Source organism: Botryllus schlosseri, chromosome 8 (assembly GCF_051294905.1).
Source record: "Botryllus schlosseri isolate E-star chromosome 8, Bs_hap1, whole genome shotgun sequence".
Taxonomy (NCBI): domain Eukaryota; kingdom Metazoa; phylum Chordata; class Ascidiacea; order Stolidobranchia; family Styelidae; genus Botryllus; species Botryllus schlosseri.
Window position 1 is genome coordinate 15872925 of NC_137243.1, and position 19092 is coordinate 15892016.

The 19092-nt window shown below is 40.6% G+C and overlaps 1 long non-coding RNA gene across 1 annotated transcript; it reads right to left on the reverse strand.

The window, feature by feature from the left end:
- Positions 1-14823: 14823 nt before the first annotated feature.
- On the reverse strand, positions 14824-15551 carry LOC145445575 (uncharacterized). Its single transcript, XR_013917085.1, has 2 exons — positions 15373-15551; positions 14824-15005 (listed from the first exon to the last, which is right to left on the reverse strand). It is a non-coding gene; the product is annotated as an uncharacterized LOC145445575 (long non-coding RNA).
- Between the last annotated feature and the right edge of the window lie 3541 nt (positions 15552-19092).

A 19092-nucleotide genomic window follows, 5' to 3' on the forward strand; every position in this document is an offset into this window, starting at 1 on the left:
GACAAGAACATTCGGTGTCAGTCATTTAGGCGCCGATGGACAATTAAACCTATGTGTATTTTGAACGATATATGTATCGAAGTTTTCGGTGTTAATTTGCTCTGAATACTCATTAAGGATATGTCCTATCACCACATCATCTACTGCGAAGCCATTTTTCTCCAGCGCCCCCCATACCGCCCCCCGGAGCCCAGCGCCCCCCATATCGCCCCCTGAGCGTTTCCGCCCCCCTTCAAGATCGCCAGCGCCCCCTGGGGGGCGCTGGGAGCAAGGTTAAGAACCACTGGCCTAGGCCAATGAAGTAAATAAGAGGCATGCACAGCACACTGAAAGAAAAGTAATGCAGAGAATATAAGACGCAAGCGACAAAATGAGGTGGCATGTGGCGGAGGGCGAGGTCGATGTTAGGTCGTGGTCCGGTAATCCTGAAGACTGGCTAGTTCATTTGACGGTGTACATTAGACAGCAGATTCTTCAGTGGTTTAGTAAATTATGACTGCATTTTACGTTCATCATTCTTCTGGAATTGCCTACTTCACATTTCGTGGAAATATATGCAACGCATATTGTATGCAGTGTCTATATTCGTTCCAATATGATATACTATAGAACAGGGGTTCTCAACCCGCGGGCCGCATGCGGCCCGCAGACGTATATTTTGTGGCCCGCGACATCTTTCATTATAAACGCAATCACTAATGACACGGTATTGTTACAAATTAATTTAGATACTTAGCTCTTTTATCGCACCGTCTCTGTTTCGTTTGATTACTCATTCTTGAAGACAGTGGTTCTCAAACTGGGGGCACGCGCCCTCTTTGGTGCGTGAAGCATCTGAAGGGGGCGCGAAGGTGCGGCCAACAGAAAAAAAAATTCGCGCTGCGCGCAATTTATCCCTAATTCTCTGTTATTTCTCTGTGTATAGTCCGAATTTAATATTTGAGAATTCTCTGATCAACGGCTATATAACCTTCCATGCTATCAAACTAGCCGTTTGTATTGCTGGCATTCTGGTTGCATTTTGTTATATGACGATAAGAGGGCACGGAATTTTTCCCTATCAAAAAGGGGGGGCGTGACTAAAAAATGTTTGAGAAACACTGCTTCAATGTGCTCTCGTTTCTTGATGTATGCTCGACTTCAGATTGTTATTGTTTTGAATCATTATTCGGCTTGACTCTGGTTCAAGAGAATCCCGCTACTTAGTAGGCCTACACTTTTAAAGAGTGTTTAACTCACTGCGAACGGTTGTTGAGATTGCCGACGACGTTACAGACGCATCGTTTAAAATTGCTTCGAATATCGCTAAACCCAAGAAATCTGATATAGAAGGTGTGATTTCAATATAATCGTAACATACTTTGCGAATATTTGCTGTTTCCGGAACTTAGCAGCAAGGAAAACATCACCAGACAAATTTCGAAGATGCAATCGTCTGATTCAATCCTGACCAGACGAGTAACATCAATATCAGTCAATCTTTTATCGCCTGTTCTGAAACACGTTGCCGCGTAGACTACTTTTACGCAGCCTTGGATGAATCCACCGACATTGTATAACTAATTATCTGCTTGAATTTCATCAGAGTGGACATATATGCAGAGAAATACTGGCTGGGCAAACGTGGGGAGGGGACCAGCGAAAAATATCAACTTGACAAAGCTGACTTCTGTAACTATTGATAAAGTGCCTTAGCCCTTAGGCATGAACGGAAAGGAGAAATGTTGATTGTTTTGCTCAGAAATGCCCCCAAACACCAGACTTCTTCTCATATCACTCAGAGCTCAATGTGATAATATGGTCTCTGTAACGCAAAAGTTATAGTAATTTTATACCTGCTCGCCCACGCACTGGAACAAAGAGTTCGGCTCTCTGGTGGAAGGATTTGAAGTTGCATATACCGACTTGACAACGAATGTAATGCACGCTCCATGAAGGGATTTACATGCGCCGCTAGAAGATACATATTCTCACAAGCAGCAGCTGCAAACTTTCGAACGCTGTTCATTATTACTTTATAATGCATAGAAATGTACTAAATGCCGGTATACGACTGGTAAATCGGCTACAATAGCCTAAATTTAATAGTAGCCCATGTAGGACGCCCTGCGCCCTCTCACGGTTCATACACTTTGTAAGATACAACATCATTATGGTACATCGCCCATATCTGTATATCACGTGACTTATATCTTTCTTCTCGCTACCACGTGACTTACCATTTATCAGCTCGTGCATCTCATTTTACAAGCTAGACTCATCTGCGATATCCTACTGTATATTCCATGCATATTCGACCAATATATCTATCTGAGGCAATACTGTCGTTGGATTCACGTTGAAGTTGTCAGACCAAGGACTAACGCAGGGACGTGTGCCTACTACCCTGAGCTAAGTATATCTACCCAGCCACCCATTACGTGGGACTCAGGTTACAACTCTAGCATGTTATCAGACGACCCACTTCTTCTACATGATGCCAACTCGTGAGATGATTTCAGCTTCAACGAAGGACGAATCGCCTCCTACACAATTGGACTTACAACTGCTATATGGAGCCATCCAGGACTTTTCCACCCTTACACGGTAAATCCGTTTACTTGACTTCGAATTTCGGGAATGCATTTTGCAGTGAGAATGATTTATCTCACTTGGCTTTATCGGCTAGCAGCAAATTTCATCGTTATTGCTCGATTCGTGCTTTCTATATAATTATATTACTTGCTTGTGTTCCTATATTCAATGCCATGATATTCAGAGAACCAGATTTGAGTGATACTCTGACACTGACAAGACGTTGTTCATTGGTTTCGTTTTTATATTACGGCCTTCATAACTATTATTTGAATCTTAGCGTTTTGCTTTCTAACGAAATTATCACACCCATTCCTCGTCGGGAATTATACTCTCGACCACCCGATAAAATTGCTTCTCTCTCCCGTGAAATCGAATAATTACTACCGATCCATTATTCACTAACTTCACTTTCGCACGAATAGCCTACCTTAGTCGTGTAACATACCATTTGCTTACAGTTGTCTAATTGTTCAGCAACTTAATTTCGATTGTGATTATAAATTTTGCGGTTTTTCCTACCTTCATATTACCGCGTAAATCACTGCCAACCACCGTCGTTATTTACCAATCTATTTTTTGTTCGTTTTGTTATATTTACGGCATCTCCGTGGAACATAACTACCAATTCCATGATTTAATTTCGGAATACTTCTTTAAACCTAATTCATACATTACTTCTTTTTACGGTTTCAACTTCCACCTATTCATTCGTATCGCGATTTTATGTGTAATTCATGCGACATTTACTTTTGCGCGTATTTAAGCGCTGCCTTTTTAACTACCGTAACTATAACGTCAATGTGAATTCGATAACAATAATGACGCGGCTTTTCGGCCGACTATAACATTGCATTCCACCGGCAGTCTATATGATAATTCCGCGGCAAAATCAGCTCTTTTTAACCGAAAATTTAGATCTCGGCTATGAACTATTAAGATATACCAGTAGCACTGGGAATTGGGATTTTATAATTAACTTTATTTTTCTAACGTCAATTCATCTTATCTAATTACGCGTATTCGCATAGCCTCGCTTTTGCTACAATTTCTCATAATGGGTATTTGATTTTATTCACATATTTGCATTACTTAAAACTCAGCCTTATGCCGGAATTTATGAATACGGAATTAATTTCCCATTTTTTTAACATTGACTTATTTACTTTCTTTATACTAGGCCTTTTACATATTCGCTTACTTCTACTTACCCATACCTTAAATAAGGCCGCTTTAACACGGTGACAAATTGTCATTTTTCTTAGTAATTTACGTCCTTACATACTTACCCGCGATAATGTCATCTGAACATACTCAGATTTTACAACCTAGTTACATGCTATTAACGATACATTTATTTTACCCGCAATGCCATTTGGACGCAATATTATCTAAATATCCCGTGATTTATTTTGGCCACGGACATTTCCCGTTTTATATATGCTACTCCGACTAGGAAATCAAGAATTGTTTCGGCTTATGTGTTGTGATCTAAGGCACAAATTTCGACCCGGGGGTATCCGAGTCTTCTCAAAGCGTCGGCCACGGGATTGCATATCTGGTCCCGCTTTACCGCCTTGATCAAGCGGTGGGGCGGAGTCAGTGTTGTAATTAGACTCGTGGTCTCCAGCGCTCAGACTCGCGATATTACGAAATCTGATGCTGACGTTCGCACCGCAATCTGAGTCATTTCTTCGATCTACTAGGAAGTCCGTACTTACAAAAGCGTTACAGTCACTGTATATTATATATATACTTTTAATGTGAAGCACGATTCTTACTTACGCAATTGTGCATTAACTGTCGCGACGTGTTTAACGGCACACGTCAATTTATTTCCGGAAACCTTTTTATATCTGGAGAGCATATGGCGCGCAGATCCAGCGATATGTCTAGATTTGTGGTATGCCATGCGGTGTACATATCGCTAGGGACTTTTCTGGACATGACTGCGTGTTCGCAGCACTAAATTCGTACATGCCATTAGGCTACCTAACAATACAAACATTTGTCATTACTTCGGCTATTGTTATTACATTCTCTTTATAATTTTTACACTATACTTTCACGACTTACTTTGTCATATAATTAAATGACAAATTCCCCGCGTTACGCTACGATTACATTCATCTTGACATGCTTTGATGCGAATATTCCATTTCTAGATACTTTTGATCTGATTAATACACCCGGATAACCCGGCATAATTTCCATTCACTTCGAGATTACGTAAATTTTTATTAATTTCTACTTGAAAGCTCAAATTACTCACAAGGCTTATATAACCGCCTTGCGCCCGTCACATATGGAATCGATTCAATACTTAGTACTTACGCCTACATTATAGCGTAGGCCTACTCGGCTCATTTCACCCCTATCGGTGCAGATTTTCACCACTTCATATCTGGTTCGCTGACAAATAATGTGTCTATTGTGTTTAATTTCTTTTTCAATTTGTCATTAGGCTATCTATACTATTATTGCTATTATTAATATTTTCCTACTTTGTGAATTAGCCTGTTTGCTGCCGATATTGCATTGCATTCTAGAATTCGTCGTCGTCTGCCAACGGGTCTACCGCGAACTGCCGAAATGCTCACTACTACACGACTTTCCTCCGCTCTCCGATTCCGCCGCCTATGTCAACATTTCGGGACATACCAGTTCAACATTACTTTGGTAACACCACGTATATACGCATTTTTAAGTCGACTTCGACAGTCGTGAAGAATATTCGCACAACAGGCGATACGCGTTTTAACCTTGGCGGAGTGAACTAATTGGATCTAAATACAATCCTTGAGCAATGAGCATTGACTTTTAATTATTCCAGGCAGGTTCGCGGCCCACGGTGCATGGCTTAACTGTATATAAATAATTATTCGGTCTTCCGAAAGACTGATGGACTGTTCACTTTTCAAACCCGGCGAATTTCGTAATCCCTATAGACGCGATTATGATTCATGTAGGCTACTTTTATCTATCTCTCCCATACGGACTTATTAGCATTTTAAAATTCATTCGTATAGGCTAACCCATTAGCGAATGCGTCAATACGACTGTTCTTGCCGAAAATATATACGGCTCGCATAATTTCGGGCCCCGGTCTTTGTGACTATTTCAATGGTCGTTAATCTTAATGGTTCAGGAAATTTCCCACAAATCTCGCCATTTTAAGCGGTTCGACTACCAGACCATCACTTGAGTAATTTTTTCTATTCAACTCCATTGACTCATAAAAGCAGTCTCTGGTCGCTAGAAAACCCAGACATCTGTTTCCTACTTTCGTTACTTCATCTCTTCTAGTACCACGTGTTTCGATTAATTTCAAAAGTAGTTTTGACTTCAATACGTTCCCAAACCGTACACTACATTCCGCTTATAAGATATTGCATTTACAAATAACAGACACTCATTTTCGATTTACCACCAATTTGTTCTAGCGTATGACGCATTCGCCAGACCTAATGTCAATTCCTTTGTGTACATATTTTTTTCTTCTTTCGTTTATTGTTCTTTTAATAAAACACAAAAATTGCCTCAGATATGACCAATTCGCCATTTTGACTATATATTCAATCTAACCCTTAACGTGTTATCGATACACTATCTCATATATGGTTTCATTGCTATCATGTTGTATAAATATTGCAACATCAGGCTACAATATTGCATTTTAATTTGGTGTTATCGCCTTTCTACCAATACTTTATTAACTATACACTTCGACCTTACCACATTAAACCACACACTATGTGATATCCGTTGCAATTATTACGTTTCGTAATTGTACTGCTATTCAATGCATGTAAATTTCATTTTGTATTGTCGCTATAATCACGCCTTTTTAGCAGGAGGCGATGTAGGACGCCCTGCGCCCTCTCACGGTTCATACACTTTGTAAGATACAACATCATTATGGTACATCGCCCATATCTGTATATCACGTGACTTATATCTTTCTTCTCGCTACCACGTGACTTACCATTTATCAGCTCGTGCATCTCATTTTACAAGCTAGACTCATCTGCGATATCCTACTGTATATTCCATGCATATTCGACCAATATATCTATCTGAGGCAATACTGTCGTTGGATTCACGTTGAAGTTGTCAGACCAAGGACCAACGCAGGGACGTGTGCCTACTACCCTGAGCTAAGTATATCTACCCAGCCACCCATTACGTGGGACTCAGGTTACAACTCTAGCAGGTTATCAGACGACCCACTTCTTCTACACCCATGAATGCAAGGTAACATAGTTCTGCGGCCCGCAGCGTCTTTTGCTGTTAAAATGCGGCCCGTTATACAACGGAAGTTGAGAACCCCTGCTATAGAACAACTATCATATGATCAGGACGGAATACAAGAAAACGCATTTCTCTATCAAGTATGGTATATCGGACCCCAATTGTGGAACAGCATCTCGCCTGCTATCCGACAGTCGTCGAGCATGTCCGCATTCAAGTCGAAATACAAGCACTTTCTTCTAAATGAATACTAGCCAGCCTTCAGGATAGCCGGACAACGACCTAACATCGACCTCGCCTTCCCCCACATGCTGAACTGTCGTTTTCCATTGTGTCGCATGCTCATATGTCGGGCAACCGTTATGAAGTGATGAAATTTTATGAAGAAACTTGAACTTGAACTTGACCCCCCTTGGCCTAGGCCAGTGGTTCCCAACCTTTTTCGACTCATCGCCCCCCTTTCAAGCTCAACGTCGATCATCGCCCCCCAGATTTTGTGAACCGAAAAATCGGTATACAATCTGTAATCATAGGCGGGTTGACTAAAAAAAAAAGGTCAACTTTTCGACTCGTTGTCGAATTTTTACACTTTTGCAACTAAATTTCCGTGGGTTAACTAAAAAAAAAGGTCATTTCTCCGACTTGACTCCAATATAGCCGTTTTAACGCGTCATCGCCCCCTTCGCTATTTTCGCCCCATTTGTCCATTTTCGCCCCCCTATCGCCCTCTTCGTCATTTTCGCCCCCCTAGGCCGCCAAATCGCCCCCTGGGGGGCGATATCGCCCACGTTGGGAACCACTGGCCTAGGCGAAGTAAAGAAGAGGCATGCACACTGAATGAAAACAGAGAAGATAAGACGCAAGCGACAAAATGAGGTGGCATGTGGGGGAAGGCGAGGTCAATGTTAGGTCGTTGTCCGGCTATCCTGAAGGCTGGCTAGTATTCATTTAGGGTTGCCCGACATATGAGCATGCGACACAATGGAAAACGACAGTTCAGCATGGAACACATCACCATTCAGCATGCGTCACTTCAGCGTGTGACTGTATAACCCAAAAACTTACCCTAACCCGAAACATAACCTAACCTAACCTAGCCTAACCTAACGTAAAGCCTAACCCTAACCCAACCATAAATCCAACCCTAACCTACCCCTAACCCGTAATTTAACCCACATGCTCATGTGTCGCATGCCAAATTGTCGCATGCCGAAGTCTCGCATGCTGTAATGTCGCATGCTCATGCTCATATGTCCACGGACCCTTCAGAACATCACAAGACTGCAATGTTAGGAAGATGCCGAAACGACTAGGAGTAGTCTTAAGATCATACACCCACCAGGGCCTAGGCCCTAGGCGATGTAAAGAGGACGAGGCATGCACACTGAATGAAAGTAAAAGAAGATAGTGGCAAGTGACGGAAGGCGAGATCGATATGTCAGGTCAGGTCGTGGTCCTGGCTTTAGTCTATTCATTCAGCAGAAATTGCTTGTATTTCGAGTGTGATCTTGAAGACTACTCCAAGTTGTTGCGACACCTTCCTATATCTTTTCATTGTATCGCAGTTTTGTGGTGTTTTGAAACGATGAAAATATTAATAAAACTGATTGATTGATAACACTGGACAACAAAAAAAATTCATCATGGTAGGTGAGAACGATATTAGGGTAAATCGGAGGCGCTGAGCTCGAAAATGGCATTGGTTTCTGCAGATTGGTTCTATTTTTCAAGATATCGCCGAATTTGGACATTTTTATTTTTTTATTTTATACAAACTATATGTTACATTTCATTCTAACAGTCTATATTAAATGTTTTAATAGGTCAGTCTACACCAGTGATTCCCAACCGCGGCCCCCAGCTAGCCTTCTTGCGGCCCCCAAAAATATTAAGAAATCGAGTTATGACAAAAAATTAAATTTATATTTATAAAATACACTTGCTTGGCTTGGAGTCTGAAGTTTTTAATTAGGATTGCAGGAAAGTTGTGAGTAGACTGCTATCGTTACGTCACTGCTGTTTCAATGCAATGTGCCGTGACTTTCCAGTTGAACATGCAGTAGCTATAGATATAGGTAAAGACAGGGCCATAACTGCCGCACGCCAAACACCCAATGAAGGGGGGGGGGGTGAGCTTGAACGGGGCTCAAAATTATTTCGTGAATTAACATAAATTAAAGAGTATTATTGGAAAATTTTTGCATCTTTTTCAATTTTTTGCTCTAGGCGTGATTTCATGCTGCCAAATATCTTGATTTTTGGGTACTCATCCCCAAGAAAAAATGCGCAAGATTTATAAATATGGGCATTGGGCATGTCGGGGTTTGCCATTACCGCGCCACGACGCACCAAGACATAATAAGTTTTAGGTCATATAACATGCGACTCCAAGAAGTGTGTCAGAACGAGTGTCATCGAGAAAACCTTGGCCGAACAGGACTGCCCCTATGCAGACCGAAAACTTCGTTATATATACAAAATGCTGTCTTGGCAATATGAACCTCACAAGACAAATACCATCCCGCAGGAATAAATTATATTCCAGTGAAGAAATACCAATTTGAAATCGTGTGCGTCTCTAGTTCATAAGCCTACGTTTGGGCGATTCTATATTTTTTGATATCAGACAGGAGGTCACGAAATGACATGTTATGGAATCATACTAACGGGCCCTACAGTATCCAAGACACCTCACTCAGCTCTACCGGTAAATCTGATTACGTGAGCACTGAGCAGCGAGGACAAGAAATTGATAGCAATATATATGCAATTCCCGATCATATTGACCGATTTTATCATGAATTATCGAAAATTTTCGCGCTTCGCGCTGGCTCACTTAACAGTACAACTAGTTTCGTGGAAAAAGCGAACAAGGTGATACGGGTAGGTTTATCACCCTATGGGAGCCCAAGACCCAAGTTTATTATTTTGGGGGGGGGCTGACGAAGTGCTGTTTCGTTCCAGCCAACGGGTATACGCCCGAAGATGTTTAAATATTATTGAGGGGCCCTACTTTTTCAAACACACCTCCCTCGGCTCTACCTGTCAAACTGATTACGTGAGCAGAGAGAAGATGAAAATTGATGGCAATATATATGCAATTCCCGATCATATTGACCAATTCAATCATGAATTAGGCCACAGAAAATTTTCGCGCTTCCCGCGTCCAGGCGATAAAACCTAACTCACTAAATCGCCCCGAAAGCAGCATAATTGGTAGTCCTATAGCTCACGACCGAAGCGTCCGCATAATTTGATAGGTCTGGTCTTTATCGAAAGCTAGTTTCGCACTGATTCCAAAAATACAAATTGAAATCACGCCAGGGTAATAAAACTACTTCAAAATAGCCACCAAAGGTCGATTGTTCTGAACAATGGGAGCGCAGCAACACAATGACCATAGCAATGGCCAATGGCGTCAAGCGATTGATCGGAGCAATGCCAATTTTCATATTTTGATGACTATTTTGGGTCCGTTTCATTGCCCTGGTATTCGTGCGGCCCCGACCGTACTCTGAAATTCTAAATTTGGCCCAGACACCGAAAAAGGTTGGGAACTACTGGTCTACACCGAAACCACGAAAATGAACACAATCAGATCGGCGGAACGAAACTGTGCTGCATAAATCTATTCTTTTCCACATATCGAACACAAAAATTCCCCATTTATTCGTATTTTCATCGGATTCTCCCAATATGTTTTAGTTTGTGGCAATAAGCTTCACATACCGATAAATGTGCTTGAAATGAACAACAAATAGCAGTAATTCGGTGGTAACAAACCAAGAATGCCTGCAATGAACCTACTAAAAGACGACAACTTGTAAACACAGACGAAATAAACAAGCAAGAAATATTTTTGTCTACTAATGAGCATTTAAATCTTCTCGTAAAAATTATTTATTATCGGGCTGTGCATTAGTGAAGTTCTCAGATTCAACTCCTGTAATTAACTCAAGTCAGCTTGAAGTAAGCTGTACGAAAGTACTCTTGTACGCTTTTGATGGGAATAGATTCCAGAGGTGGTCACATGGTCAGTAACGAAGTACTTCTACTTTTTCGAAGTACTCAAGTAGTTTTCCTCTACTTCTGGTACTTACTCAAGTAGATCTGATTTTCGCTACTTCTACTTCTACTTCGTAATATTTTGTGATCTTCTTACTTACTTCTAGCTATTTTCAGTTTGTCAAATAGAAGTAGTTCGATCCTCCAATCAGGAAGATAGCCTGAGGAATTTCGGGGCTGTTTTCACAGAGTATTAACATTTAATTTTCATAAAAGTGGAGTAAAGCCCAAAAATTTCGTCGCGCTTCGCGCGCAGTCGATACGGAGTATTCAGTATGATTTCACGAAAGCATCAGAAAATATAATTTAGGCAGCGTGTTGACGTGGTTCCGTTCACACCACATTGTCACCCTTCGCCCATATGAAATATTTCATCACAGTATATAAGGCTCATCACAACGTTTGAAACTGATGTAACATAACATAACATAACATAACATAACATATCGTAATCTAGCATGTCCAGTCCATTGTCCATGGCGTGTCCTAATCTGGAAAAGTGGACTCTTACTTTTATTTTAGTTTTGGAGCTGTTTCAGCATACCACCTTTGAAACTTTCCGGACTAAAGACATGAAATACGCCTATACATGTTCCGCTTTTAGAAGTACTATTTATAATTCATTTCAATTCCCAGTATCATATACTTTGAGTTCTAATTAATATCAGTTCTTTTGTCTGGATAACATACATGTTGAAGTATAAAAGCAAGCGTAGTAATGCCTTTGATTTACGGAAATAAAGCTACAAAATATGGCATTTTTACGGTCCATCATATTTTTTATTAACGTTAACTAATCGCACAAAGTGTTTACACCGTATCCTGAACACTTCTCCGCATTGCTCTTCGACTAAACTACGGGCCTTATTATATGGGGAGCGCGCCATACAATGCTATTTTCTAAAACGTGCTGTTCGAGAAAACAGAGGATTAGTATCGCATTTACATATCAATATAGTATCCTTTTCATCCCATAATGGGGACGAATGCTTATGCTGTTGAAAATTGGATACCTCCTGGTATGCATCAATATGAATCGTGCTCGGCACCTTTCGCATAGCTCAATTTGCACCTTTTCACAATCCATGTGAACGAATAGGATCGTTTTCACAACTACTTACTTACTTGAGTAGATTTGAAATCGGTCAATTCTACTTAAAGTAGTTTAAGGTTGCTGATGGAAGAAGTACTTCTACCCCTACTTGAGTATATTTTTTCGTCGCTACTTCTACTTGAGTAGCTTTTTTGGCTACTTTGACCACCTCTGATAGATTCGCAATAGGCAGCTGGCAGTAATCAGTCATAATGTGAGCATCCCACTAACTTGATATTTATTCTCTTCCATTTATTTGATTTATAGGAGAAACTTTCCACCTCGTTCCTCACTCATATTTCCCGGGTTTTTGGCGAAGAGATGATACTGAACTTTTTCGCTCATCCTTATCCTTGATCCAAGAACGTTCGTGAACATCACTTGCACGTTAACCCCATATAGTTTCTATTTTGTCGTCTTAACAGAAGTCAAGACCTTCGTTGTTTAGTTGATCTTGAGTATAAAAGGCGTTGCTTTCACTCTGTATTCGTAATAATGTTGAGGAGTCGGTGTTAATGCATTTTCTACAGCATATACTATTGCCATTTTCATCTTCCACTGTCCTATATCGTAGCATCATTCGAAATTTCAGGGGAGCTGGTAATTGGCTGTAAAGCAGAGTAAATGTTGAGGAAGTGCTATGACTTCTCGTTTTTGTTCCAACCTTACATCTCACTCATGTAAACATCAATGATTATGGCGGCTCTTTGGCTCGCACGAAACTACGGGGAGTACAAATTGTATCATTCAGAGTAGACTTTACCTTGAGTCCATAAGCGCGAAGTTTCAGCCTAATGCTGGCACACCGTTTGCGGTCCCCGGCGTTTATCTTGATCTCCCAACGTCAGACCAAATCACTCCTTGTAAGTGCACTTGGTGGCATTTCACATACTGAATCGCTTCATGTGCAACGTGTTCTCGTACTATGTGTAGCAAAACAAATCTAGGTCTGTACGACACCTTCTCTGTCCAGCTATATCACTCATTTTGTAACATACTTGAAACACCCATGAATTGAAATTTCTGAAAATGATAGCAAGGGACAGTGTCTTATATTAAAAAGCGTCGGAAAGCGTAAATGTCAAATTTGAGCCCACTAACCATCGGTGATGAGATATGTGTCATTTGACTCTTTTGTAGCTCAAATGAGGGGGGGGTGATAATTGTCGTCATTTGCCGGGAAGATATAGTCTCTAAATGATATTTTTCAGGATAAATCCAACTAATGCTTTATCAGTGCACCACAACGCACACGTTAGTACTGGATGGGAGATGAAATAAACTAAACTAAGCCCATATTCACCTCCTCAAGCGCGAGTTAACCTATATTTCCCACAAAAATACCATTTTCGTGGCATATGTCGGAAGAGGCAATATCTCAAAAAATAAAGCCAATTCGACAAAAGTAATGCCGTTTTCGGACTCATCCCCCTGATATAACCCTAAATCAGGGGTGGGCAAATTACGGCCCGGAACACCGTTTTGTGCGGCCCGCGAAAGCCTCGAGAAAATATAATGCGTACTAAACTGTAATTGCTGCAGCGACTTGGCATTAATTTTTCTTGATATATTTACCCATTATTAGTCTTACTATGATAGTTATTCTATTGCTGACGTAGTAGCCTGCTGATCTCAAGGCCCACGCATTCTCAAAGGTTTCAGTTGGTAAACATCATAGCAATTCAAAACAGAAAAAACATAATTCGGATCAGGAGGGCAGTTTAAAATTGACTACTGTTATTTGGGACACCGCTTCGCGGGTGTGTTAGGTATTGATATGTTCTCGATATGTGTGGAAGTATTTTATATTTATATCAACTATATATCGTAGAAGCGTGTATTGAAGGTAGGATGGTTATGATGCTGTAAGCATTGTCTTCCTGGAGTTAAACAAAAGTACAATTACCAAATCTATGAAGAGATCGTTCCTCAGATTCAAATTTACATCCGCTTCTAAGAATCGGCATATCCGCCTTTCATCCCAAATTTTACCAAATTGGTTATTGAGGATGGCCAGCATGAAAAATCATGACAATGTGTCTAACGCGTGTACGTTGTCATTAAATTATTGTTTGATTTGTTTTAAATATATAGCCTACATAGATATCATTTCCATAATTCCCCGGTCGCCATATAAGTACATAATAATATTGCGCTTTAGCTAATAATGCTGATTTAAAATAGTGCCGCCCGCGAATGGATTCAGATGTTCAATGCCGCCCGTGAGTTGAAAAGTTTGCCCACCCCTGCCCTAAATCGTTTCCTCATATCATGATTTTTGGGAAAAATATTTTTTTTGCCCTATGTAATATATAAATTATTTGTTCTGACAGAGCATTGACTTCATGTTCGGTTACAGCGGCTCAGATCTCAAGATTACCGAACCACAATCTGACATATCGACCTTTCGTATACAGACACATGCTGCGTTCATTGTCGTCGCCTCTTTTTATTGTTATCCTTTCTCCTGTCAAAGTTGATACCCTGCCCAGTGATCAAATGACCAAAGTGCATGAGTGGGTGGCCATATTTAACATTTGCGTCAACGCCGCGAAATTACAATTATTGGCATAAAATTTCGAAAAAATCTTTCGATAAAATCGCTGGTCAACCTATTTCCGACGCGAAAAATATGAAACACCTCGTGGTTTTACTGGACACATTTTATTTTCACCTGCACAACACACACAATGCGATGTAATGAACAAATAGTGGGATGCCGAACGACCAACCAACCAGTTGAGGTCTCTTGAACTGACATCCATCTCGACCTAGTGCCCGTTCTCATAGTCTTCTTCGATGTTATTCTTTCTTTGTTGGTCCTTTGTTTAGAAGCTATCTTTATTTTTTATTTTTTCGTCAGGTCTATTTTTTCTGGGATTTTTTGTCGCTGTAAGAACAACGACACGGGGGACGATGAGAATAACCTCCGACGGCGGGAGTCGAACCCGTGACGCCAACGCTCGCCACTACGCTATCTCCCTCGTATATAATCAGGTCCTGGAAAAGTCACATGCCATCGCTAAAAACAAAATAATCACGAAAATGTGGTATTTTCTACAGTTTATGCCGCGCGGGTTCCTTCTGATATAGGCTATACTCTTTAAAGTTTAAGTCCTTATTCCAATCGAAGTTACAACATGGCATCCTCCTCTGAGGGGTCTGCCAGTGTTAGCGCACTCAGGCCTCTGCAAAAACTATAATAACATCAGGTCATTCGTATCATAGCCAGAGCCCGAGGGGGCCAGATTTTAAGGACGGTTGTGCGTCCAACAAATCACTGTTCAAAAGATTCGGTATCCTAAACATAAAATATAGAATAGAGTCAACTAGAACATGTATCAGTTCCATTGCGCACACTGCCCCGAAAATTTCAATAACTTCTTCACCTTGGAACCAAAAGCGCATAATTATAACATCCGCACGTCCTCGTCGTCCAATTATCATATGGTCGACAGGAAAGATCATCGCTCTTTCAAATATGCAGGACCTGATTTGTGGAATAGTATCTCGACAGCTATCCGACAGTCATTGAGCATGTCCACTGTCCCGTAGTCCACATTCAAGTCTAAATACAAGCAATTTTTACTGAGTAAATACTAGTCAGCCCTCAAATTTATCGGCAAACGACCTGGCATATCGATCTCGCCTTTCGGCACATGTCACCTCATTTTGTAGCTTTATGTGCTTTTGTAATATTCTTCTTTTACTCTAGATCCGGTGTGAAATCTGTGCATGCCTCCTCTATAGTCATCTGTACATCGCCTAGGCCCGGGTGGGTATCTTATTTAAAAGACTACTCCAAGACGCTTCGACACCTTATTATCTTTTCATTGTATCGCAGTCTTGTGGTGCTTTGAAATGATGAAAATTCCTTATAAACTGAACTGAATTGAACTGAACTGAAATCTAGTGTGCAATGTGCATGCCTCTTTCTGGATCGGTGCTTTTCAACCTTTTTGAGCACCATCCGCACTTTTTCGCAATCGAAATCTGTTTTACAACAATAAAATACGGAGTAATAATCATTTTTAGTTCAGATGGGCAACAGAGTAGCCTATATAGGCTACCGGTTTAGGACATCAAGTATAGGCCTATCATTAAAAAGGCAACTTTTCCCAATGTTTTGATTTCTACCTGCACAAATTAAATCCCTTTTCGGCCAAATATGTTGTTGGATTTCGTACAAGAACGCCTAGAAGAATTTGGATAGCCAGGTGTTTATAAGAACTACCCTCCTATCCAAAATACAGCGTATTTTCCGAGGGTGAAAATGCTGCTGACATGACAGAAAGATGCCGGAGGCACAAGTTCATCGAATGGGTTCAATTCCACAACTTTGTTTTCATGCTTCTGCTTGATGGCTTGAAAAATAAGCTTCAAAACTATATCAAGGAGAGTGGGCATGCCTACATGAGAGCTCGCCACCTTATTATACGCTGCTCCTACTTGTGTTATGTATTTCTCTCAAATTCCCATTTTATAACTAGCGAGTAAGTGAGAAGAGCAAAGGAAGTCACTTTTAGCTCAGGGGTGGGCAAACTATCACCCGTGGAACACATGGGACCCGGGACAAGGTTTTGTGCGTCTCGCGAAAACCTAGTAGTGTTTGAAATATTCTTGAACTTTGATAGCTAGACATTGGTCTCCCAGCATGGGTGAGACTGACGTATAGTGAAAGTGTGCTGGTTTTTTGGGTGCGTTTGAGTTAATCTTTTTGATACTCCGGTATTATTGGTCTTAATCTGACCACTGACTCGTCTCGTGGTAGTGTATTATACGTCGCTCGCTGTATGAGCACTGAGCAGGTCCGCTGTAACTAACTCTGCTACGTGCGTGAATTGAACTGATAATATCAAATGTAAGAAAATATCTCAAGCTGCAAACGGTACACATTCGGAATTTCATCAGCGAATTGACTGAACTTTTACTAATACATTTCACCAGGACAATGATAAGTTGTAGTCTTACTATGATGTTTATTCTATTGCTGGTGGAATAGCCTGATTTCAAGGCTCACGCATTTTTAAATGTTCCCATTGCTAAACATCACATAAAGGCAAAACGTAAATGACATAGTTCGGATCAAAAGTGTGTCCTGGAGGTGAACCAAAAGTAGAATTACCAAATTTATGAACATATCGTTCCTCACAGATTTTTCATCTTCTTCTCAGAATCGGCACAGCCGACCTTCTTTCCTAATTTTGACAAAACGGTTATTGAGAATGACAGCTTGAAAAATCTTGTCAATGTTTTTGACGCGTGCGAACTGTACACGTACGTCGTACAGTCGTACACGTTATCATCAAATTAATGTTTGGTGTGTTTTAAATATATTATCTCCATATTTCCTCGGTCACTATATAATTAAATAAAAATATGGCGTTTTGGCTAATAATCTCAATTTAATATAGTGCGGCCCGCAAATGGATTCAGATGTTGAATGCGACCCGCGAGCAAAAAAGTTTACCCGCCAATGCTTTAGCTCAATCAAACTTAAAAGTTCGTAGCAGTTCAATTAGGGTTGCATTTAAAACCAGCGGTGTTTGAAAACACTCTGTTTAAAACATGTTTTAAACAGTGTTTTAAACCAATGCCTTTTAAAAAAAATTTCAAATGTATCATTATGCCATAATTGTGTAAATACTTTCGAAAAACATGTAGTATGAGCCTACACGATTTGCACCTATGAATATAGCCAGGGTTGCCATACCGTCCTTATTTCTAAGATTTGTCCTTATTTTGAAGGGCCACGTCTTATAAAACTCAACTGTCCTTATTTCTAAGAAATGTCCTTATTTTCGACTTGCGTCCTTATTTTGTCTTATTTTCAACCGATACAGAACTTGGATCGTTTTCCTCTGGTATCTGTGTAGCATAATATTCTAAAATTATGCTTTTTCGTCGAGATTTTATGACATCATAAATGAAAGGCACTCTCGTGACGTACACTCCACAAGATTTGACTCCTAAGTGGTGATATAGCTCGGGCAGTGAGTGGTGGTATAGCAGTTTCGTCTGTATTAAAGGGGCACTGCGCTCTAAAAATGATGTGGTCTCAAATTGAAGGTAAAAACGAACAAAAATTTTTGGCCGCAGCCATTTCCTTCAGAACGCCACCGTAATGGAGCTGCAATTTATTGAAATTTCTACAAGACCAGCTGCCGCGGTTGCTTAACCCGTTACATGGCACGATGTCTTCATCATCGCACTTGCTCGACGCGATAAGGCAGTCACGCAGTCCTACATCCTCTATAATGGTACGATGTTATCTCAACTGTAATACTGTACACCGCTTGATTGTGATGTCATAAGCAAATATTTCTCCTATTCATTTAGCCGTCGGCAATAGACCAATGGTTCCGTTTGGTGTTGGAAAGTATGCAGTTATCAACAAACATGTGTTCAGCTAGTCCAGACCTGGGCAAAGTGCGGCCCGCGGGCCAAATGCGGCCCGCGAAGCTATTCTGTGCGGCCCGCGAAAGGTTGCTTGGAATTCAAAACATAAAACTTGCTTTTTGAATCACCAAAACCAGAGACTGTATCAAATGAACAGGAAATTCGTTTACTTTGAAGCCTGTTCATTAATATGCCACGATTACGCTGCCTACGATTCATAATAAAGGCAATGTGGCAAAGTATGAGTAGTAATTGAAGTTACAAGAAAACACTCTTTCCATATAGTTTAGTTCAAACCTTCCTTATTGACATTGTCACATTACGCATTATACGGTATGTGTTTCAATTTGTGACGTGATGTGTTTCCAAATTCCTAATTAGTAAACCAAATCAATCAGTGCTCGCGATTACTATATACGACTCATCATTTCTATCACCCATAAAGTATTCACGTGCATGCCAAAAAAAACCGAAAACTGAAATTCAAAGAAGGTTTAGGTTTATAATTTAGAGCACTAAATATTCGCATGCTGGAGTCAGGGGTAAACCCATCTTTTCGGATTTTGTCGATCATGTCGCCGAGATTAAGGACTTTAATTAAAGTCGGTGTTCTGACAAAAACACTAGACACTCGGTCAAGGGAGGGCGAAGTTCGGATAAACTACAAGCTTCGCTCAATATAAAGGCTATTTAACCTGCATACTGCTCGA